The sequence below is a fragment of the Camelus bactrianus genome, chromosome 31 (genome assembly GCF_048773025.1).
Source record: "Camelus bactrianus isolate YW-2024 breed Bactrian camel chromosome 31, ASM4877302v1, whole genome shotgun sequence".
NCBI lineage: Eukaryota > Metazoa > Chordata > Mammalia > Artiodactyla > Camelidae > Camelus > Camelus bactrianus.
The window spans coordinates 3,975,377-3,999,184 of NC_133569.1; positions in this window are offsets into that span (position 1 = coordinate 3,975,377).

Below are 23,808 nucleotides of genomic sequence, written 5' to 3' on the forward strand. Positions count from 1 at the left end.
AACACAAAGTTTCTCTTCAGTTGCAAACTCCACTCCATACATATATATTGGGAGATACTAGCTCCAACTCGGTTTTACAGTGAAAACTGCAGGAAATTCAAACCGGCACTAGGAAACAGACTGAGAAACCAGAGAAAAAGTTTATCCTGCAACCCGTTCCCTTTTTGCTAGATGAACGAACGTCTCTCCACATGCTCAGTTCTGAGAGATAAGTGTGTGTGAAAGCCGCACTTCACCTAGCTTGTTGGGAACACAAAGATTCTCTTCAGTTGCAATCTCCACTCCATAAATATATATGGGGAGGTACTAGCTCCAACTCGGATTTACAGTGAAAACTGCAGGAACATCAAACTGGCACTAGGAAACAGACTGAGAAACCAGAGTAAAAGTTTCTCCTGCAACCCGTTCCTTTTGTGCTAGATGAACGAACGTCTCTCGACATGCTCAGTTCTGAGAGATAAGTGTGTGTGAAAGCCGTCCTTCAAATAGCTTGTTGGGAACACAAAGTTTCTCTTCAGTTGCAAACTCCACTCCATACATATATATGGGGAGGTACTAGCTCCAACTCGGTTTTACAGTGAAAACTGCAGGAACTTCAAACCGGCACTAGGAAACAGACAGGGAAACCAGAGTAAAAGTTTATCCTGCAACCCGTTCCATTTGGCTAAATGAACGAACGTTGTCCACATGCTCAGTTCTGAGAGAAAAGTGTGTGTGGAAGCCGTCCTTTTCCTAGCTTGTTGGGAACACAAAGTTTCTCTTCAGTTGCAAACTCCACTCCATACATATATACGGGGAGGTACAAGCTCCTACTCGGTTTTACAGTGATATCTGCAGGAACTTCAAACCGGCACTACGAAACAGACCGAGAAACCAGAGTAAAAGTTTCTCCTCCAACCCGTTCCCTTTGTGCTAGATGAACGAACGTCTCTCCACATGCTCAGTTCTGAGAGATAAGTGTGTGTGAAAGCCGTCCTTCACCTAGCTTGTTGGGAACACAAAGTTTCTCTTCAGTTGCAAACTCCACTCCATACATATATATATAGGGAGGTACTAGCTACAACTCGATTTTACAGTGAAAACTGCAGGAAATTCAAACCGGCACTAGGAAAAAGACTGAGAAACCAGAGTAAAGTTTCTGCTGCAAACCGTTCCCTTTTTGCTAGATGAACGAACGTCTCTCCACATGCTCAGATCTGAGGGATAAGTGTGTTTGAAAGCCGTCCTTCACCTAGCTTGTTGGGAACACAAAGTTTCTCTTCAGTTGCATACTCCACTGCATACATATATAAGGGGAGGTACTAGCTCCAACTCGGATTTACAGTGAAAACTGCAGGAAATTCAAACCGGCACGAGGAAACAGACTGAGAAACCAGAGTAAAAGTTTCTCCTGCAACCCGTTCGCTTTGTGCTAGATGAACGAAAGTCTTTCCACATACTCAGTTCTGAGAGATAAGTGAGTGTGAAAGGCTTCCTTCACCTAGCGTGTTGGGAACACGAAGTTTCTCTTCAGTTGCAAATTCCACTCCATACATATATATGGGGAAGTACTAGCTCCAACTCTGTTTTACAGTGAAAACTGCAGGAACTTCAAACCGGCACTAGGAAACAGACCGAGAAACCAGAGTAAATGTTTCCCCTGCAACCCGTTCCCTTTGTGCTAGATGAACGAACGTCTCTCCACATGCTCAGTTCTGAGAGGTAAGTGTGTGTGAAAGCCGTCCTTCACATAGCTTGTTGGGAACACAAAGTTTCTCTTCAGTTGCAAACTCCACTCCATACATATATATTGGGAGATACTAGCTCCAACTCGGTTTTACAGTGAAAACTGCAGGAAATTCAAACCGGCACTAGGAAACAGACTGAGAAACCAGAGAAAAAGTTTATCCTGCAACCCGTTCCCTTTTTGCTAGATGAACGAACGTCTCTCCACATGCTCAGTTCTGAGAGATAAGTGTGTGTGAAAGCCGCACTTCACCTAGCTTGTTGGGAACACAAAGATTCTCTTCAGTTGCAAACTCCACTCCATAAATATATATGGGGAGGTACTAGCTCCAACTCGGTTTTACAGTGAAAACTGCAGGAACATCAAACCGGCACTAGGAAACAGACCGAGAAACCAGAGTAAATGTTTCCCCTGCAACCCGTTCCCTTTGTGCTAGATGAACGAACGTCTCTCCACATGCTCAGTTCTGAGAGGTAAGTGTGTGTGAAAGCCGTCCTTCACATAGCTTGTTGGGAACACAAAGTTTCTCTTCAGTTGCAAACTCCACTCCATACATATATATTGGGAGATACTAGCTCCAACTCGGTTTTACAGTGAAAACTGCAGGAAATTCAAACCGGCACTAGGAAACAGACTGAGAAACCAGAGAAAAAGTTTATCCTGCAACCCGTTCCCTTTTTGCTAGATGAACGAACGTCTCTCCACATGCTCAGTTCTGAGAGATAAGTGTGTGTGAAAGCCGCACTTCACCTAGCTTGTTGGGAACACAAAGATTCTCTTCAGTTGCAAACTCCACTCCATAAATATATATGGGGAGGTACTAGCTCCAACTCGGATTTACAGTGAAAACTGCAGGAACATCAAACTGGCACTAGGAAACAGACTGAGAAACCAGAGTAAAAGTTTCTCCTGCAACCCGTTCCTTTTGTGCTAGATGAACGAACGTCTCTCGACATGCTCAGTTCTGAGAGATAAGTGTGTGTGAAAGCCGTCCTTCAACTAGCTTGTTGGGAACACAAAGTTTCTCTTCAGTTGCAAACTCCACTCCATACATATATATGGGGAGGTACTAGCTCCAACTCGGTTTTACAGTGAAAACTGCAGGAACTTCAAACCGGCACTAGGAAACAGACAGGGAAACCAGAGTAAAAGTTTATCCTGCAACCCGTTCCATTTGGCTAAATGAACGAACGTTGTCCACATGCTCAGTTCTGAGAGAAAAGTGTGTGTGGAAGCCGTCCTTTTCCTAGCTTGTTGGGAACACAAAGTTTCTCTTCAGTTGCAAACTCCACTCCATACATATATACGGGGAGGTACAAGCTCCTACTCGGTTTTACAGTGATATCTGCAGGAACTTCAAACCGGCACTACGAAACAGACCGAGAAACCAGAGTAAAAGTTTCTCCTCCAACCCGTTCCCTTTGTGCTAGATGAACGAACGTCTCTCCACATGCTCAGTTCTGAGAGATAAGTGTGTGTGAAAGCCGTCCTTCACCTAGCTTGTTGGGAACACAAAGTTTCTCTTCAGTTGCAAACTCCACTCCATACATATATATATAGGGAGGTACTAGCTACAACTCGATTTTACAGTGAAAACTGCAGGAAATTCAAACCGGCACTAGGAAACAGACCGAGAAACCAGAGTAAAAGTTTCTCCTGCAACCCATTCCATTTTTGCTAAATGAACGAAGGTCTCTCCACATGCTCAGTTCTGAGAGATAAGGGTGTGTGGAAGCCGTCCTTCACCTAGCTTGTTGGGAACACAAAGTTTCTCTTCAGTTGCAAACTCCTCTCCATACATATATATGGGGAGGTACTAACTCCAACTCGGTTTTACAGTGAAAACTGCAGGTACTTCAAAACGGCACTAGGAAACAGACCGAGAAACCAGAGTAAAAGTTTCTCCTGCAAACCGTTCCATTTGTGCTAGATGAACGAACGTCTCTCCACATGCTCTGTTCTGAGAGATATGTGTGTGTGGAAGACGACCTTCACATAGCTTGTTGGGAACACAAAGTTTCTCTTCAGTTGCCAACTCCACTCCATACATATATATGGGGAGGTACAGGCTCCAACTCGGTTTTACAGTGAAAACTGCAGGAACTTCAAACCGGCACTAGGAATCAGACCGAGAAACCAGAGTAAAAGTTTCTCCTGCAAACAGTTCCCATTGTGCTAGATGAACGAACGTCTCTCCACATGCTCAGTTTTGAAAGATAAGTGTGTGTGAAAGAAGTCCTTCACCTAGATTGTTGGGAACACAAAGTTTCTCTTCAGTTGCAAACTCCACTCCATACATATATATGGGGAGGTACAAGCTCCAACTCGGTTTTACAGTGAAAACTGCAGGAACTTCAAACCGGCACTAGGAAACAGACTGAGAAACCAGAGTAAAAGTTTCTCCTGCAACCCGTTCTATTTGTGCTAAATGAACGAACGTCTCTCCACATGCTCAGTTCTGAGTGATAAGTGTGTGTGGAAGCCGTCCTTCACCTATCTTGTTGGGAACACAAAGTTTCTCTTCAGTTGCAAACTCCACTCCATACATATATATGGGGAGGTACTAGCTCCAACTCGGTTTTACAGTGAAAACTGCAGGAACTTCAAACCGGCACTAGGAAACAGACCGAGAAACTAGAGTAAATGTTTCTCCTGCAACCCGTTCCCTTTGTGCTAGATGAACGAACGTCTCTCCACATGCTCAGTTCTGAGAGATAAGTGGTTGTGTAAGCCGTCCTTAAGCTAGATTGTTGGGAAAACAAAGTTTCTCTTCACTTGCAAACTCCTCTCCATACATATATATGGGGAGGTACTAGCTCCAACATGGTTTTACTGTGAAAACTGCAGGAACTTCAAACCGGCACTAGGAAACAGACTGAGAAACCAGAGAAAATGTTTCTCCTGCAACCCGTTCCCTTTTTGCTAGATGAACGAACGTCTCTCCACATGCTCAGTTCTGAGAGATAAGTGTGTGTGAAAGCCGCACTTCACCTAGCTTGTTGGCAACACAAAGTTTCTCTTCAGTTGCAAACTCCACTCCATACATATATATGGGGAGGTACTAGCTCCAACTCGGTTTGAAAGTGAAAACTGCAGGAACTTCAAACCGGCACTAGGAAACAGACTGAGAAACCAGAGTATAAGTTTCTCCTGCAACCCGTTCCTTTGTGCTAGATGAACGAACGTCTCTCCACATGCTCAGTTCTGAGAGATAAGTGTGTGTGAAAGCCGTCCTTCAACTAGCTTGTTGGGAACACAAAGTTTCTCTTCAGTTGCAAACTCCACTCCATACATATATATGGGGAGGTACTAGCTCCAACTCGGTTTTACAGTGAAAACTGCAGGAACTTCAAACCGGCACTAGGAAACAGACTGAGAAACCAGAATAAAAGTTTCTCCTGCAACCCGTTCCATTTGTGCTAAATGAACGAACGTCTCTCCACATGCTCAGTTCTGAGAGATAAGTGTGTGTGGAAGCCGTCCTTCACTTATATTGTTGGGAACACAAAGTTTCTCTTCAGTTGCTAACTCCACTCCATACATACATATGGGGAGGTACTAGCTCCAACTCGGTTTTACAGTGAAAACTGCAGGAACTTCAAACCGGCACTAGGAAACAGACTGAGAAACCAGAGTAAAAGTTTCTCCTGCAACCCGTTCCTTTGTGCTAGATGAACGAACGTCTCTCCACATGCTCAGTTCTGAGAGATAAGTGTGTGTGAAAGCCGTCCTTCAACTAGCTTGTTGGGAACACAAAGATTCTCTTCAGTTGCAAACTCCACTGCATAAATATATATGGGGAGGTACTAGCTCCAACTCGGTTTTACAGAGAAAACTGCAGGAAATTCAAACCGGCACTAGGAAACAGACCGAGAAACCAGAGTAAATGTTTCCCCTGCAACCCGTTCCCTTTGTGCTAGATGAACGAACGTCTCTCCACATGCTCAGTTCTGAGAGGTAAGTGTGTGTGAAAGCCGTCCTTCACATAGCTAGTTGGGAACACAAAGTTTCTCTTCAGTTGCAAACTCCACTCCATACATATATATTGGGAGATACTAGCTCCAACTCGGTTTTACAGTGAAAACTGCAGGAAATTCAAACCGGCACTAGGAAACAGACTGAGAAACCAGAGAAAAAGTTTATCCTGCAACCCGTTCCCTTTTTGCTAGATGAACGAACGTCTCTCCACATGCTCAGTTCTGAGAGATAAGTGTGTGTGAAAGCCGCACTTCACCTAGCTTGTTAGGAACACAAAGATTCTCTTCAGTTGCAATCTCCACTCCATAAATATATATGGGGAGGTACTAGCTCCAACTCGGATTTACAGTGAAAACTGCAGGAACATCAAACTGGCACTAGGAAACAGACTGAGAAACCAGAGTAAAAGTTTCTCCTGCAACCCGTTCCTTTTGTGCTAGATGAACGAACGTCTCTCGACATGCTCAGTTCTGAGAGATAAGTGTGTGTGAAAGCCGTCCTTCAACTAGCTTGTTGGGAACACAAAGTTTCTCTTCAGTTGCAAACTCCACTCCATACATATATATGGGGAGGTACTAGCTCCAACTCGGTTTTACAGTGAAAACTGCAGGAACTTCAAACCGGCACTAGGAAACAGACAGGGAAACCAGAGTAAAAGTTTATCCTGCAACCCGTTCCATTTGGCTAAATGAACGAACGTTGTCCACATGCTCAGTTCTGAGAGAAAAGTGTGTGTGGAAGCCGTCCTTTTCCTAGCTTGTTGGGAACACAAAGTTTCTCTTCAGTTGCAAACTCCACTCCATACATATATACGGGGAGGTACAAGCTCCTACTCGGTTTTACAGTGATATCTGCAGGAACTTCAAACCGGCACTACGAAACAGACCGAGAAACCAGAGTAAAAGTTTCTCCTCCAACCCGTTCCCTTTGTGCTAGATGAACGAACGTCTCTCCACATGCTCAGTTCTGAGAGATAAGTGTGTGTGAAAGCCGTCCTTCACCTAGCTTGTTGGGAACACAAAGTTTCTCTTCAGTTGCAAACTCCACTCCATACATATATATATAGGGAGGTACTAGCTACAACTCGATTTTACAGTGAAAACTGCAGGAAATTCAAACCGGCACTAGGAAAAAGACTGAGAAACCAGAGTAAAGTTTCTGCTGCAAACCGTTCCCTTTTTGCTAGATGAACGAACGTCTCTCCACATGCTCAGTTCTGAGGGATAAGTGTGTTTGAAAGCCGTCCTTCACCTAGCTTGTTGGGAACACAAAGTTTCTCTTCAGTTGCATACTCCACTGCATACATATATAAGGGGAGGTACTAGCTCCAACTCGGATTTACAGTGAAAACTGCAGGAAATTCAAACCGGCACGAGGAAACAGACTGAGAAACCAGAGTAAAAGTTTCTCCTGCAACCCGTTCGCTTTGTGCTAGATGAACGAAAGTCTTTCCACATACTCAGTTCTGAGAGATAAGTGAGTGTGAAAGGCTTCCTTCACCTAGCGTGTTGGGAACACGAAGTTTCTCTTCAGTTGCAAATTCCACTCCATACATATATATGGGGAAGTACTAGCTCCAACTCTGTTTTACAGTGAAAACTGCAGGAACTTCAAACCGGCACTAGGAAACAGACCGAGAAACCAGAGTAAATGTTTCCCCTGCAACCCGTTCCCTTTGTGCTAGATGAACGAACGTCTCTCCACATGCTCAGTTCTGAGAGGTAAGTGTGTGTGAAAGCCGTCCTTCACATAGCTTGTTGGGAACACAAAGTTTCTCTTCAGTTGCAAACTCCACTCCATACATATATATTGGGAGATACTAGCTCCAACTCGGTTTTACAGTGAAAACTGCAGGAAATTCAAACCGGCACTAGGAAACAGACTGAGAAACCAGAGAAAAAGTTTATCCTGCAACCCGTTCCCTTTTTGCTAGATGAACGAACGTCTCTCCACATGCTCAGTTCTGAGAGATAAGTGTGTGTGAAAGCCGCACTTCACCTAGCTTGTTGGGAACACAAAGATTCTCTTCAGTTGCAAACTCCACTCCATAAATATATATGGGGAGGTACTAGCTCCAACTCGGTTTTACAGTGAAAACTGCAGGAACATCAAACCGGCACTAGGAAACAGACCGAGAAACCAGAGTAAATGTTTCCCCTGCAACCCGTTCCCTTTGTGCTAGATGAACGAACGTCTCTCCACATGCTCAGTTCTGAGAGGTAAGTGTGTGTGAAAGCCGTCCTTCACATAGCTTGTTGGGAACACAAAGTTTCTCTTCAGTTGCAAACTCCACTCCATACATATATATTGGGAGATACTAGCTCCAACTCGGTTTTACAGTGAAAACTGCAGGAAATTCAAACCGGCACTAGGAAACAGACTGAGAAACCAGAGAAAAAGTTTATCCTGCAACCCGTTCCCTTTTTGCTAGATGAACGAACGTCTCTCCACATGCTCAGTTCTGAGAGATAAGTGTGTGTGAAAGCCGCACTTCACCTAGCTTGTTGGGAACACAAAGATTCTCTTCAGTTGCAAACTCCACTCCATAAATATATATGGGGAGGTACTAGCTCCAACTCGGATTTACAGTGAAAACTGCAGGAACATCAAACTGGCACTAGGAAACAGACTGAGAAACCAGAGTAAAAGTTTCTCCTGCAACCCGTTCCTTTTGTGCTAGATGAACGAACGTCTCTCGACATGCTCAGTTCTGAGAGATAAGTGTGTGTGAAAGCCGTCCTTCAACTAGCTTGTTGGGAACACAAAGTTTCTCTTCAGTTGCAAACTCCACTCCATACATATATATGGGGAGGTACTAGCTCCAACTCGGTTTTACAGTGAAAACTGCAGGAACTTCAAACCGGCACTAGGAAACAGACAGGGAAACCAGAGTAAAAGTTTATCCTGCAACCCGTTCCATTTGGCTAAATGAACGAACGTTGTCCACATGCTCAGTTCTGAGAGAAAAGTGTGTGTGGAAGCCGTCCTTTTCCTAGCTTGTTGGGAACACAAAGTTTCTCTTCAGTTGAAAACTCCACTCCATACATATATACGGGGAGGTACAAGCTCCTACTCGGTTTTACAGTGATATCTGCAGGAACTTCAAACCGGCACTACGAAACAGACCGAGAAACCAGAGTAAAAGTTTCTCCTCCAACCCGTTCCCTTTGTGCTAGATGAACGAACGTCTCTCCACATGCTCAGTTCTGAGAGATAAGTGTGTGTGAAAGCCGTCCTTCACCTAGCTTGTTGGGAACACAAAGTTTCTCTTCAGTTGCAAACTCCACTCCATACATATATATATAGGGAGGTACTAGCTACAACTCGATTTTACAGTGAAAACTGCAGGAAATTCAAACCGGCACTAGGAAACAGACTGAGAAACCAGAGAAAAAGTTTATCCTGCAAACCGTTCCCTTTTTGCTAGATGAACGAACGTCTCTCCACATGCTCAGTTCTGAGAGGTAAGTGTGTGTGAAAGCCGTCCTTCACATAGCTTGTTGGGAACACAAAGATTCTCTTCAGTTGCAAACTCCACTCCATAAATATATATGGGGAGGTACCAGCTCCAACTCGGATTTACAGTGAAAACTGCAGGAACATCAAACTGGCACTAGGAAACAGACTGAGAAACCAGAGTAAAAGTTTCTCCTGCACCCCGTTCCTTTTGTGCTAGATGAACGAACGTCTCTCGACATGCTCAGTTCTGAGAGATAAGTGTGTGTGAAAGCCGTCCTTCAACTAGCTTGTTGGGAACACAAAGTTTCTCTTCAGTTGCAAACTCCACTCCATACATATATATGGGGAGGTACTAGCTCCAACTCGGTTTTACAGTGAAAACTGCAGGAACTTCAAACCGGCACTAGGAAACAGACAGGGAAACCAGAGTAAAAGTTTATCCTGCAACCCGTTCCATTTGGCTAAATGAACGAACGTTGTCCACATGCTCAGTTCTGAGAGAAAAGTGTGTGTGGAAGCCGTCCTTTTCCTAGCTTGTTGGGAACACAAAGTTTCTCTTCAGTTGCAAACTCCACTCCATACATATATACGGGGAGGTACAAGCTCCTACTCGGTTTTACAGTGATATCTGCAGGAACTTCAAACCGGCACTACGAAACAGACCGAGAAACCAGAGTAAAAGTTTCTCCTCCAACCCGTTCCCTTTGTGCTAGATGAACGAACGTCTCTCCACATGCTCAGTTCTGAGAGATAAGTGTGTGTGAAAGCCGTCCTTCACCTAGCTTGTTGGGAACACAAAGTTTCTCTTCAGTTGCAAACTCCACTCCATACATACATATATAGGGAGGTACTAGCTACAACTCGATTTTACAGTGAAAACTGCAGGAAATTCAAACCGGCACTAGGAAACAGACTGAGAAACCAGAGTAAAAGTTTATCCTGCAACCCGTTCCCTTTGTGCTAGATGAACGAACGTCTCTCCACATGCTCAGTTAAAAAAGATAAGTGTGTGTGAAAGCCGTCCTTCACCTAGATTGTTGGGAACACAAAGTTTCTCTTCAGTTGCAAACTCCTCTCCATACATATATATGGGGTGGTACTAGCTCCAACTCGGTTTTACAGTGAAAACTGCAGGAACTTCAAACCGGCACTAGGAAAAAGACTGAGAAACCAGAGTAAAGTTTCTGCTGCAAACCGTTCCCTTTTTGCTAGATGAACGAACGTCTCTCCACATGCTCAGTTCTGAGGGATAAGTGTGTTTGAAAGCCGTCCTTCACCTAGCTTGTTGGGAACACAAAGTTTCTCTTCAGTTGCATACACCACTGCATACATATATAAGGGGAGGTACTAGCTCCAACTCGGATTTACAGTGAAAACTGCAGGAAATTCAAACCGGCACGAGGAAACAGACTGAGAAACCAGAGTAAAAGTTTCTCCTGCAACCCGTTCGCTTTGTGCTAGATGAACGAAAGTCTTTCCACATACTCAGTTCTGAGAGATAAGTGAGTGTGAAAGGCTTCCTTCACCTAGCGTGTTGGGAACACGAAGTTTCTCTTCAGTTGCAAATTCCACTCCATACATATATATGGGGAAGTACTAGCTCCAACTCTGTTTTACAGTGAAAACTGCAGGAACTTCAAACCGGCACTAGGAAACAGACCGAGAAACCAGAGTAAAATTTGCTCCAGCAACCCGTTCCCTTTGTGTTAGATGAACGAACGTCTTTCCACATGCTCAGTTCTGAGAGATAAGTGTGTGTGAAAGCCGTACTTCAACTAGCTTGTTGGGAACACAAAGTTTCTCATCAGTTGCAAACTCCACTGCATAAATATATATGGGGAGGTACTAGATCCAACACGGTTTTACAGTGAAAACTGCCGGAACTTCAAACCGGCACTAGGAAACAGACTGAGAAACCAGAGTAAAAGTTTCTCCTGCAACCCGTTCCTTTTTGCTAGATGAACGAACGTCTCTCCACATTCTCAGTTCTGAGAGATAAGTGTGTGTGAAAGCCGTCCTTCACCTATCTTGTTGGGAACACAAAGTTTCTCTTCAGTTGCAAACTCCACTCCATACATATATATGGGGGGGTACTAGCTCCAACTCGGTTTTACAGTGAAAACTGCAGGAACTTCAAACCGGCACTAGGAAACAGACTGAGAAACCAGAGTAAAAGTTTCTCCTGCAACCCGTTCCCTTTTTGCTAGATGAACGAACGTCTCTCCACTTGCTCAGTTCTCAGAGATAAGTGTGTGTGAAAGCCGTCTTCACCTATCTTGTTGGGAACACAAAGTTTCTCTTCAGTTGCAAATTCCACTCCATACATATATATGGGGAGGTACTAGCTCCAACTCGGTTTTACAGTGAAAACTGCAGGAACTTCAAACCGGCACTAGGAAACAGACTGAGAAACCAGAGTAAAAGTTTCTCCTGCAACCCGTTCCTTTGTGCTAGATGAACGAACTTCTCTCCACATGCTCAGTTCTGAGAGATAAGTGTGTGTGAAAGCCGTCCTTCAACTAGCTTGTTGGGAACACAAAGATTCTCTTCAGTTGCAAACTCCACTCCATAAATATATATGGGGAGGTACTAGCTCCAACTCGGTTTTACAGTGAAAACTGCAGGAACTTCAAACCGGCACTAGGAAACAGACCGAGAAACCAGAGTAAAAGTTTCCCCTGCAACCCGTTCCCTTTGTGCTAGATGAACGAACGTCTCTCCACATGCTCAGTTATGAGGGATAAGTGTGTGTGAAAGCCGTCCTTCACATAGCTTGTTGGGAACACAAAGTTTCTCTTCAGTTGCAATCCCCTCTACATACATATATATGGGGAGGTACTAGCTCCAACTCGGTTTTACAGTGAAAACTGCAGGAAATTCAAACCGGCACTAGGAAACAGACCGAGAAACCAGAGTAAATGTTTCTCCTGCAACCCGTTCAATTTGTGCTAAATGAACGAACGTCTCTCCACATGCTCAGTTCTGAGAGATAAGTGTGTGTGGAAGCCGTCCTTCACCTAGCTTGTTGGGAACACAAAGTTTCTCTTCAGTTGCAAACTCCTCTCCATACATATATATGTGGAGGTACTAACTCCAACTCGGTTTTACAGTGAAAACTGCAGGAACTTCATACCGGCACTAGGAAACAGACCGAGAAACCAGATTAAAATTTTCTCCTGCAAACCGTTCCATTTGTGCTAGATGAACGAACGTCTCTCCACATGCTCAGTTCTGAGAGATAAGTGTGTGTGGAAGCCGACCTTCACCTAGCTTGTTGGGAACACAAAGTTTCTCTTCAGTTGCCAACTCCACTCCATACATATATATGGGGAAGTATAATCTCCAACTCGGTTTTACAGTGAAAACTGCAGGAACTTCAAACCGGCACTAGGAATCAGACCGAGAAACCAGAGTAAAAGTTTCTCCTGCAAACCGTTCCCATTGTGCTAGATGAACGAACGTCTCTCCACATGCTCAATTTTGAAAGATAAGTGTGTGTGAAAGCCGTCCTTCACCTAGATTGTTGGGAACACAAAGTTTCTCTTCAGTTGCAAACTCCACTCCATACATATATATGGGGAGGTACTAGCTCAAACTCGGTTTTACAGTGAAAACTGCAGGGACTTCTAACCGGCACTAGGAAACAGACTGAGAAACCAGAGTAAAAGTTTCTCCTGCAACCCGTTCCATTTGTGCTAGATGAACGAACGTCTCTCCACATGCTCAGTTCTAAGAGATAAGTGTGTGTGTAAGCCGTCCTTCACCTAGATTGTTGGGAAAACAAAGTTTCTCTTCACTTGCAAACTCCTCTCCATACATATATATGGGGAGGTACTAGCTCCAACACGGTTTTACATTGAAAACTGCAGGAACTTCAAACCGGCACTAGGAAACAGACTGAGAAACCAGAGAAAAAGTTTCTCCTGCAACCCGTTCCCTTTTTGCTAGATGAACGAACGTCTCTCGACATGCTCAGTTCTGAGAGATAAGTGTGTGTGAAAGCCGCACTTCACCTAGCTTGTTGGGAACACAAAGATTCTCTTCAGTTGAAAACTCCACTCCATACATATATATGGGGAGGTACTAGCTCCAACTCGGTTTTACAGTGAAAATTGCAGGAACATCAAACCGGCACTAGGAAACAGACTGAGAAACCAGAGTAAAAGTTTCTCCTGCAACCCGTTCCTTTTGTGCTAGATGAACGAACGTCTCTCGACATGCTCAGTTCTGAGAGATATGTGTGTGTGAAAGCCGTCCTTCACCTAGCTTGTTGGGAACACAAAGTTTCTCTTCAGTTGCAAACTCCACTCCATACATATATATGGGGAGGTACTAGCTCCAACTCGGTTTTACAGTGAAAACTGCAGGAACTTCAAACCGGCACTAGGAAACAGACAGAGAAACCAGAGTAAAAGTTTATCCTGCAACCCGTTCCATTTGGCTAAATGAACGAACGTTCTCCACATGCTCAGTTCTGAGGGAGAAGTGTGTGTGGAAGCCGTCCTTCACCTAGCTTGTTGGGAACACAAAGTTTCTCTTCAGTTGCAAACTCCACCCCATACATATATATGGGGAGGTACTAGCTCCAACTCGGTTTTACAGTGAAAACTGCAGGAACTTCAAACCGGCACTAGGAAAAAGACTGAGAAAACAGAGTAAAGTTTCTGCTGCAAACCGTTCCCTTTTTGCTAGATGAACGAACGTCTCTCCACATGCTCAGTTCTGAGAGATAAGTGTGTTTGAAAGCCGTCCTTCACCTAGCTTGTTGGGAACACAAAGTTTCTCTTCAGTTGCAAACTCCACTGCATACATATATAAGGGGAGGTACTAGCTCCAACTCGGATTTACAGTGAAAACTGCAGGAAATTCAAACCGGCACTAGGAAACAGACTGAGAAACCAGAGTAAAAGTTTCTCCTGCAACCCGTTCCCTTTGTGTTAGATGAACGAACGTCTCTCCACATGCTCAGTTCTGAGAGATAAGTGTGTGTGAAAGCCGTACTTCAACTAGCTTGTTGGGAACACAAAGTTTCTCATCAGTTGCAAACTCCACTGCATAAATATATATGGGGAGGTACTAGATCCAACACGGTTTTACAGAGAAAACTGCAGGAACTTCAAACCGGCACTAGGAAACAGACTGATAAACCAGAGTAAAAGTGTCTCCTGCAACCCGTTCCCTTTTTGCTAGATGAAAGAACGTCTCTCCACATGCTCAGTTCTGAGAGATAAGTGTGTGTGAAAGCCGTCCTTCACCTATCTTGTTGGGAACACAAAGTTTCTCTTCAGTTGCAAACTCCAATCCATACATATATATGGGGGGGTACTAGCTCCAACTCGGTTTTACAGTGAAAACTGCAGGAACTTCAAACCGGCACTAGGAAACAGACTGAGAAACCAGAGTAAAAGTTTCTCCTGCAACCCGTTCCTATGTGCTAGATGAACGAACGTCTCTCAACATGCTCAGTTCTGAGAGATAAGTGTGTGTGAAAGCCGTCCTTCACCTAGCTTGTTGGGAACACAAAGTTTCTCTTCAGTTGCAAACTCCACTGCATACATATATAAGGGGAGGTACTAGCTCCAACTCGGATTTACAGTGAAAACTTCAGGAAATTCAAACCGGCACTAGGAAACAGACTGAGAAACCAGAGTAAAAGTTTCTCCTGCAACCCGTTCCCTTTGTGTTAGATGAACGAACGTCTCTCCACATGCTCAGTTCTGAGAGATAAGTGTGTGTGAAAGCCGTACTTCAACTAGCTTGTTGGGAACACAAAGTTTCTCATCAGTTGCAAACTCCACTGCATAAATATATATGGGGAGGTACTAGATCCAACACGGTTTTACAGTGAAAACTGCAGGAACTTCAAACCGGCACTAGGAAACAGACTGATAAACCAGAGTAAAAGTTTCTCCTGCAACCCGTTCCCTTTTTGCTAGATGAACGAACGTCTCTCCACATGCTCAGTTCTGAGAGATAAGTGTGTGTGAAAGCCGTCCTTCACCTATCTTGTTGGGAACACAAAGTTTCTCTTCAGTTGCAAACTCCACTCCATACATATATATGGGGGGGTACTAGCTCCAACTCGGTTTTACAGTGAAAACTGCAGGAACTTCAAACCGGCACTAGGAAACAGACTGAGAAACCAGAGTAAAAGTGTCTCCTGCAACCCGTTCCCTTTTTGCTAGATGAACGAACGTCTCTCCACATGCTCAGTTCTGAGAGATAAGTGTGTGTGAAAGCCGTCCTTCACCTATCTTGTTGGGAACACAAAGTTTCTCTTCAGTTGCAAACTCCAATCCATACATATATATGGGTGGGTACTAGCTCCAACTCGGTTTTACAGTGAAAACTGCAGGAACTTCAAACCGGCACTAGGAAACAGACTGAGAAACCAGAGTAAAAGTTTCTCCTGCAACCCGTTCCTATGTGCTAGATGAACGAACGTCTCTCAACATACTCAGTTCTGAGAGATAAGTGTGTGTGAAAGCCGTCCTTCACCTAGCTTGTTGGGAACACAAAGTTTCTCTTCAGTTGCAAACTCCACTGCATACATATATAAGGGGAGGTACTAGCTCCAACTCGGATTTACAGTGAAAACTGCAGGAAATTCAAACCGGCACTAGGAAACAGACTGAGAAACCAGAGTAAAAGTTTCTCCTGCAACCCGTTCCCTTTGTGTTAGATGAACGAACGTCTCTCCACATGCTCAGTTCTGAGAGATAAGTGTGTGTGAAAGCCGTCCTTCACCTATCTTGTTGGGAACACAAAGTTTCTCTTCAGTTGCAAACTCCACTCCATACATATATATGGGGGGGTACTAGCTCCAACTCGGTTTTACAGTGAAAACTGCAGGAACTTCAAACCGGCACTAGGAAACAGACTGAGAAACCAGAGTAAAAGTTTCTCCTGCAACCCGTTCCTATGTGCTAGATGAACGAACGTCTCTCCACATGCTCAGTTCTGAGAGATAAGTGTGTGTGAAAGCCGTCCTTCACCTAGCTTGTTGGGAACACAAAGTTTCTCTTCAGTTGCAAACTCCACTCCATACATATATATAGGGTGGTACTAGCTCCAACTCGGTTTTACAGTGAAAACTGCAGGAAATTCAAACCGGCACTAGGAAACAGACCGAGAAACCAGAGTAAAAGTTTCTCCTGCAACCCGTTCCCTTTTTGCTAGATGAACGAACGTCTCTCCACATGCTCAGTTCTGAGAGATAAGTGTGTGTGAAAGCCGTCCTTCACCTAGCTTGTTGGGAACACAAAGTTTCTCTTCAGTTGCAAACTCCACTCCATACATATATATGGGGGGGTACTAGCTCCAACTCGGTTTTACATTGAAAACTGCAGGAACTTCTAACCGGCACTAGGAAACAGACTGAGAAACCAGAGTAAAAGTTTCTCCTGCAACCCGTTCCTATGTGCTAGATGAACGAACGTCTCTCCACATGCTCAGTTCTGAGAGATAAGTGTGTGTGAAAGCCGTCCTTCACCTAGCTTGTTGGGAACACAAAGTTTCTCTTCAGTTGCAAACTCCACTCCATACATATATATGGGGGGGTACTAGCTCCAACTCGGTTTTACATTGAAAACTGCAGGAACTTCTAACCGGCACTAGGAAACAGACTGAGAAACCAGAGTAAAAGTTTCTCCTGCAACCCGTTCCTATGTGCTAGATGAACGAACGTCTCTCCACATGCTCAGTTCTGAGAGATAAGTGTGTGTGAAAGCCGTCCTTCACCTAGCTTGTTGGGAACACAAAGTTTCTCTTCAGTTGCAAACTCCACTCCATACATATATATAGGGTGGTACTAGCTCCAACTCGGTTTTACAGTGAAAACTGCAGGAAATTCAAACCGGCACTAGGAAACAGACCAAGAAACCAGAGTAAAAGTTTCTCCTGCAACCCGTTCCATTTGTGCTAAATGAACGAACGTCTCTCCACATGCTCAGTTCTGAGAGATAAGTGTGTGTGGAAGCCGTCCTTCACCTAGCTTGTTGGGAACAGAAAGTTTCTCTTCAGTTGCAAACTCCACTCCATACATATATATGGGGAGGTACAAACTCCAACTCGGTTTTACAGTGAAAACTGCAGGAACTTCAAACCGGCACTAGGAAACAGACCGAGAAACCAGAGTAAAAGTTTCTCCTGCAACCCGTTCCCTTTGTGCTAGATGAACGAACGTCTCTCCACATGCTCAGTTCTGAGAAATAAGTGTGTGTGGAAGCCGAACTTCACATAGCTTGTTGGGAACACACAGTTTCTCTTCAGTTGCCAACTCCACTCCATACATATATATGGGGAGGTACAAGCTCCAACTCTGTTTTACAGTGAAAACTGCAGGAAAATCAAACCGGGACTAGGAATCAGACCGAGAATCCAGAATAAAATTTCTCCTGCAAACCGTTCCCATTTTGCTAGATGAACGAACGTCTCTCCACATGCTCAGTTTTGAAAGATAAGTGTGTGTGAAAGCCGTCCTTCTCCTAGATTGTTGGGAACACAAAGTTTCTCTTCAGTTGCAAACTCCTCTCCATACATATATAAGGGGAGGTACTAGCTCCAACTCGGTTTTACTGTGAAAATTGCAGGAACTTCAAACCGGCACTAGGAAAAAGACTGAGAAAACAGAGTAAAGTTTCTGCTGCAAACCGTTCCCTTTTTGCTAGATGAACGAACGTCTCTCCACATGCTCAGTTCTGAGAGATAAGTGTGTTTGAAAGCCGTCCTTCACCTAGCTTGTTGGGAACACAAAGTTTCTCTTCAGTTGCAAACTCCACTGCATACATATATAAGGGGAGGTACTAGCTCCAACTCGGATTTACAGTGAAAACTGCAGGAAATTCAAACCGGCACTAGGAAACAGACTGAGAAACCAGAGTAAAAGTTTCTCCTGCAACCCGTTCCCTTTGTGTTAGATGAACGAACGTCTCTCCACATGCTCAGTTCTGAGAGATAAGTGTGTGTGAAAGCCGTACTTCAACTAGCTTGTTGGGAACACAAAGTTTCTCATCAGTTGCAAACTCCACTGCATAAATATATATGGGGAGGTACTAGATCCAACACGGTTTTACAGAGAAAACTGCAGGAACTTCAAACCGGCACTAGGAAACAGACTGATAAACCAGAGTAAAAGTGTCTCCTGCAACCCGTTCCCTTTTTGCTAGATGAAAGAACGTCTCTCCACATGCTCAGTTCTGAGAGATAAGTGTGTGTGAAAGCCGTCCTTCACCTATCTTGTTGGGAACACAAAGTTTCTCTTCAGTTGCAAACTCCAATCCATACATATATATGGGGGGGTACTAGCTCCAACTCGGTTTTACAGTGAAAACTGCAGGAACTTCAAACCGGCACTAGGAAACAGACTGAGAAACCAGAGTAAAAGTTTCTCCTGCAACCCGTTCCTATGTGCTAGATGAACGAACGTCTCTCAACATACTCAGTTCTGAGAGATAAGTGTGTGTGAAAGCCGTCCTTCACCTAGCTTGTTGGGAACACAAAGTTTCTCTTCAGTTGCAAACTCCACTGCATACATATATAAGGGGAGGTACTAGCTCCAACTCGGATTTACAGTGAAAACTGCAGGAAATTCAAACCGGCACTAGGAAACAGACTGAGAAACCAGAGTAAAAGTTTCTCCTGCAACCCGTTCCCTTTGTGTTAGATGAACGAACGTCTCTCCACATGCTCAGTTCTGAGAGATAAGTGTGTGTGAAAGCCGTACTTCAACTAGCTTGTTGGGAACACAAAGTTTCTCATCAGTTGCAAACTCCACTGCATAAATATATATGGGGAGGTACTAGATCCAACACGGTTTTACAGTGAAAACTGCAGGAACTTCAAACCGGCACTAGGAAACAGACTGATAAACCAGAGTAAAAGTTTCTCCTGCAACCCGTTCCCTTTTTGCTAGATGAACGAACGTCTCTCCACATGCTCAGTTCTGAGAGATAAGTGTGTGTGAAAGCCGTCCTTCACCTATCTTGTTGGGAACACAAAGTTTCTCTTCAGTTGCAAACTCCACTCCATACATATATATGGGGGGGTACTAGCTCCAACTCGGTTTTACAGTGAAAACTGCAGGAACTTCAAACCGGCACTAGGAAACAGACTGAGAAACCAGAGTAAAAGTGTCTCCTGCCACCCGTTCCCTTTTTGCTAGATGAACGAACGTCTCTCCACATGCTCAGTTCTGAGAGATAAGTGTGTGTGAAAGCCGTCCTTCACATATCTTGTTGGGAACACAAAGTTTCTCTTCAGTTGCAATCTCCAATCCATACATATATATGGGTTGGTACTAGCTCCAACTCGGTTTTACAGTGAAAACTGCAGGAACTTCAAACCGGCACTAGGAAACAGACTGAGAAACCAGAGTAAAAGTTTCTCCTGCAACCCGTTCCTATGTGCTAGATGAACGAACGTCTCTCAACATGCTCAGTTCTGAGAGATAAGTGTGTGTGAAAGCCGTCCTTCACCTAGCTTGTTGGGAACACAAAGTTTCTCTTCAGTTGCAAACTCCACTGCATACATATATAAGGGGAGGTACTAGCTCCAACTCGGATTTACAGTGAAAACTGCAGGAAATTCAAACCGGCACTAGGAAACAGACTGAGAAACCAGAGTAAAAGTTTCTCCTGCAACCCGTTCCCTTTGTGTTAGATGAACGAACGTCTCTCCACATGCTCAGTTCTGAGAGATAAGTGTGTGTGAAAGCCGTACTTCAACTAGCTTGTTGGGAACACAAAGTTTCTCATCAGTTGCAAACTCCACTGCATAAATATATATGGGGAGGTACTAGATCCAACACGGTTTTACAGTGAAAACTGCAGGAACTTCAAACCGGCACTAGGAAACAGACTGATAAACCAGAGTAAAAGTTTCTCCTGCAACCCGTTCCCTTTTTGCTAGATGAACGAACGTCTCTCCACATGCTCAGTTCTGAGAGATAAGTGTGTGTGAAAGCCGTCCTTCACCTATCTTGTTGGGAACACAAAGTTTCTCTTCAGTTGCAAACTCCACTCCATACATATATATGGGGGGGTACTAGCTCCAACTCGGTTTTACAGTGAAAACTGCAGGAACTTCAAACCGGCACTAGGAAACAGACTGAGAAACCAGAGTAAAAGTTTCTCCTGCAACCCGTTCCTATGTGCTAGATGAACGAACGTCTCTCCACATGCTCAGTTCTGAGAGATAAGTGTGTGTGAAAGCCGTCCTTCACCTAGCTTGTTGGGAACACAAAGTTTCTCTTCAGTTGCAAACTCCACTCCATACATATATATAGGGTGGTACTAGCTCCAACTCGGTTTTACAGTGAAAACTGCAGGAAATTCAAACCGGCACTAGGAAACAGACCGAGAAACCAGAGTAAAAGTTTCTCCTGCAACCCGTTCCCTTTTTGCTAGATGAACGAACGTCTCTCCACATGCTCAGTTCTGAGAGATAAGTGTGTGTGAAAGCCGTCCTTCACCTAGCTTGTTGGGAACACAAAGTTTCTCTTCAGTTGCAAACTCCACTCCATACATATATATGGGGGGGTACTAGCTCCAACTCGGTTTTACAGTGAAAACTGCAGGAAATTCAAACCGGCACTAGGAAACAGACTGAGAAACCAGAGTAAAAGTTTCTCCTGCAACCCGTTCCTATGTGCTAGATGAACGAACGTCTCTCCACATGCTCAGTTCTGAGAGATAAGTGTGTGTGAAAGCCGTCCTTCACCTAGCTTGTTGGGAACACAAAGTTTCTCTTCAGTTGCAAACTCCACTCCATACATATATATAGGGTGGTACTAGCTCCAACTCGGTTTTACAGTGAAAACTGCAGGAAATTCAAACCGGCACTAGGAAACAGACCAAGAAACCAGAGTAAAAGTTTCTCCTGCAACCCGTTCCATTTGTGCTAAATGAACGAACGTCTCTCCACATGCTCAGTTCTGAGAGATAAGTGTGTGTGGAAGCCGTCCTTCACCTAGCTTGTTGGGAACAGAAAGTTTCTCTTCAGTTGCAAACTCCACTCCATACATATATATGGGGAGGTACAAACTCCAACTCGGTTTTACAGTGAAAACTGCAGGAACTTCAAACCGGCACTAGGAAACAGACCGAGAAACCAGAGTAAAAGTTTCTCCTGCAACCCGTTCCCTTTGTGCTAGATGAACGAACGTCTCTCCACATGCTCAGTTCTGAGAAATAAGTGTGTGTGGAAGCCGAACTTCACATAGCTTGTTGGGAACACACAGTTTCTCTTCAGTTGCCAACTCCACTCCATACATATATATGGGGAGGTACAAGCTCCAACTCTGTTTTACAGTGAAAACTGCAGGAAATTCAAACCGGGACTAGGAATCAGACCGAGAATCCAGAATAAAATTTCTCCTGCAAACCGTTCCCATTTTGCTAGATGAACGAACGTCTCTCCACATGCTCAGTTTTGAAAGATAAGTGTGTGTGAAAGCCGTCCTTCTCCTAGATTGTTGGGAACACAAAGTTTCTCTTCAGTTGCAAACTCCTCTCCATACATATATAAGGGGAGGTACTAGCTCCAACTCGGTTTTACTGTGAAAATTGCAGGAACTTCAAACCGGCACTAGGAAACAGACTGAGAAACCAGAGTAAAAGTTTCTCCTGCAAACCGTTCCCTTTTTGCTAGATGAACGAACGTCTCTCACATGCTCAGTTCTGAGAGAAAAGTGTGTGTGAAAGCCGTCCTTCACCAAGCTTGTTGGGAACACAAAGTTTCTCTTAAGTTGCAAACTCCACTGCATACATATATATGGGGAGGTACAAGCTCCAACTCGGTTTTACAGTGAAAAATGCAGGAACTTCAAACCGGCACTTGGAAACAGACTGAGAAACCAGAGTAAAAGTTTCTCCTGCAAACCGTTCCCTTTGTGCTACATGAACGAACGTCTTTCCACATGCTCAGTTCTGAGAGATAAGTGTGTGTGAAAGCCTTCCTTCACCTAGCGTGTTGGGAACACAAAGTTTGTCTTCAGTTGCAAACTCCATTCCATACATATATATGGGGAGGTACTAGCTCCAACTCTGTTTTACAGTGAAAACTGCAGGACCTTCAAACCGGCACTAGGAAACAGACCGAGAAACCAGAGTAAAAGTTGCTCCTGCAACCCGTTCCCTTTGTGCTAGATGAACGAACGTCTCTCCACATGCTCAGTTCTGAGAGATAAGTGTGTGTGAAAGCCGTCCTTCACCTAGCTTGTTGGGAACACAAAGTTTCTCTTCAGTTGCAAACTCCACTGCATAAATATATATGGGGAGGTACTAGTTCCAACACGGTTTTACAGTGAAAACTGCAGTAACTTCAAACCGGCACTAGGAAACAGACCGAGAAACCAGAGTAAAAGTTTCTCCTGCAACCCGTTCCCTTTGTCCTAGATGAACGATCGTCTCTACACATGCTCAGTTCTGAGAGATAAGTGTGTGTGGAAGGCGACCTTCACCTAGCTTGTTGGGAACACAAAGTTTCTCTTCATTTCCAAACTCCACTGCATACATATATATGGGGAGGTACTAGCTCCAACTCGGTTTTACAGTGAAAACTGCAGGAACTTCAAACCGGCACTAGGAAACAGACCGAGAAACCAGAGTAAAAGTTTCTCCTGCAACCCTTTCCTTTTGTGCTAGATGAACGAACGTCTCTCCACATGCTGAGTTCTGAGAGATAAGTGTGTGTGAAAGCCGTCCTTCACCTAGATTGTTGGGAACACAAAGTTTCTCTTCAGTTGCAAACTCCACTCCATAAATATATATGGGGAGGTACTAGCTCCAACTCGGTTTTAATGTGAAAACTGCAGAAACTTCAAACCGGCACTAGGAAACAGACCGAGAAACCAGAGTAAATGTTTCTACTGCAACCCGTTCCCTTTGTGCTAGATGAACGAACGTCTCTCCACATGCTCAGTTCTGAGAGATAATTGTGTGTGAAAACCGAACTTAACCTAGCTTGTTGGGAACAAAAAGTTTCTCTTCAGTTGCAAACTCCACTCCATACATATATATAGGGTGGTACTAGCTCCAACTCGGTTTTACAGTGAAAACTGCAGGAAATTCAAACCGGCACTAGGAAACAGACCGAGAAACCAGAGTAAAAGTTTCTCCTGCAACCCGTTCCATTTGTGCTAAATGAACGAACGTCTCTCCACATTCTCAGTTCTGAGAGATAAGTGTGTGTGGAAGCCGTCCTTCACCTAGCTTGTTGGGAACAGAAAGTTTCTCTTCAGTTGCAAACTCCAATCCATACATATATATGGGGAGGTACAAACTCCAACTCGGTTTTACAGTGAAAACTGCAGGAACTTCAAACCGGCACTAGGAAACAGACCGAGAAACCAGAGTAAAAGTTTCTCCTGCAACCCGTTCCCTTTGTGCTAGATGAACGAACGTCTCTCCACATGCTCAGTTCTGAGAAATAAGTGTGTGTGGAAGCCGAACTTCACATAGCTTGTTGGGAACACACAGTTTCTCTTCAGTTGCCAACTCCACTCCATACATATATATGGGGAGGTACAAGCTCCAACTCTGTTTTACAGTGAAAACTGCAGGAAATTCAAACCGGGACTAGGAATCAGACCGAGAAACCAGAATAAAGTTTCTCCTGCAAACCGTTCCCATTTTGCTAGATGAACG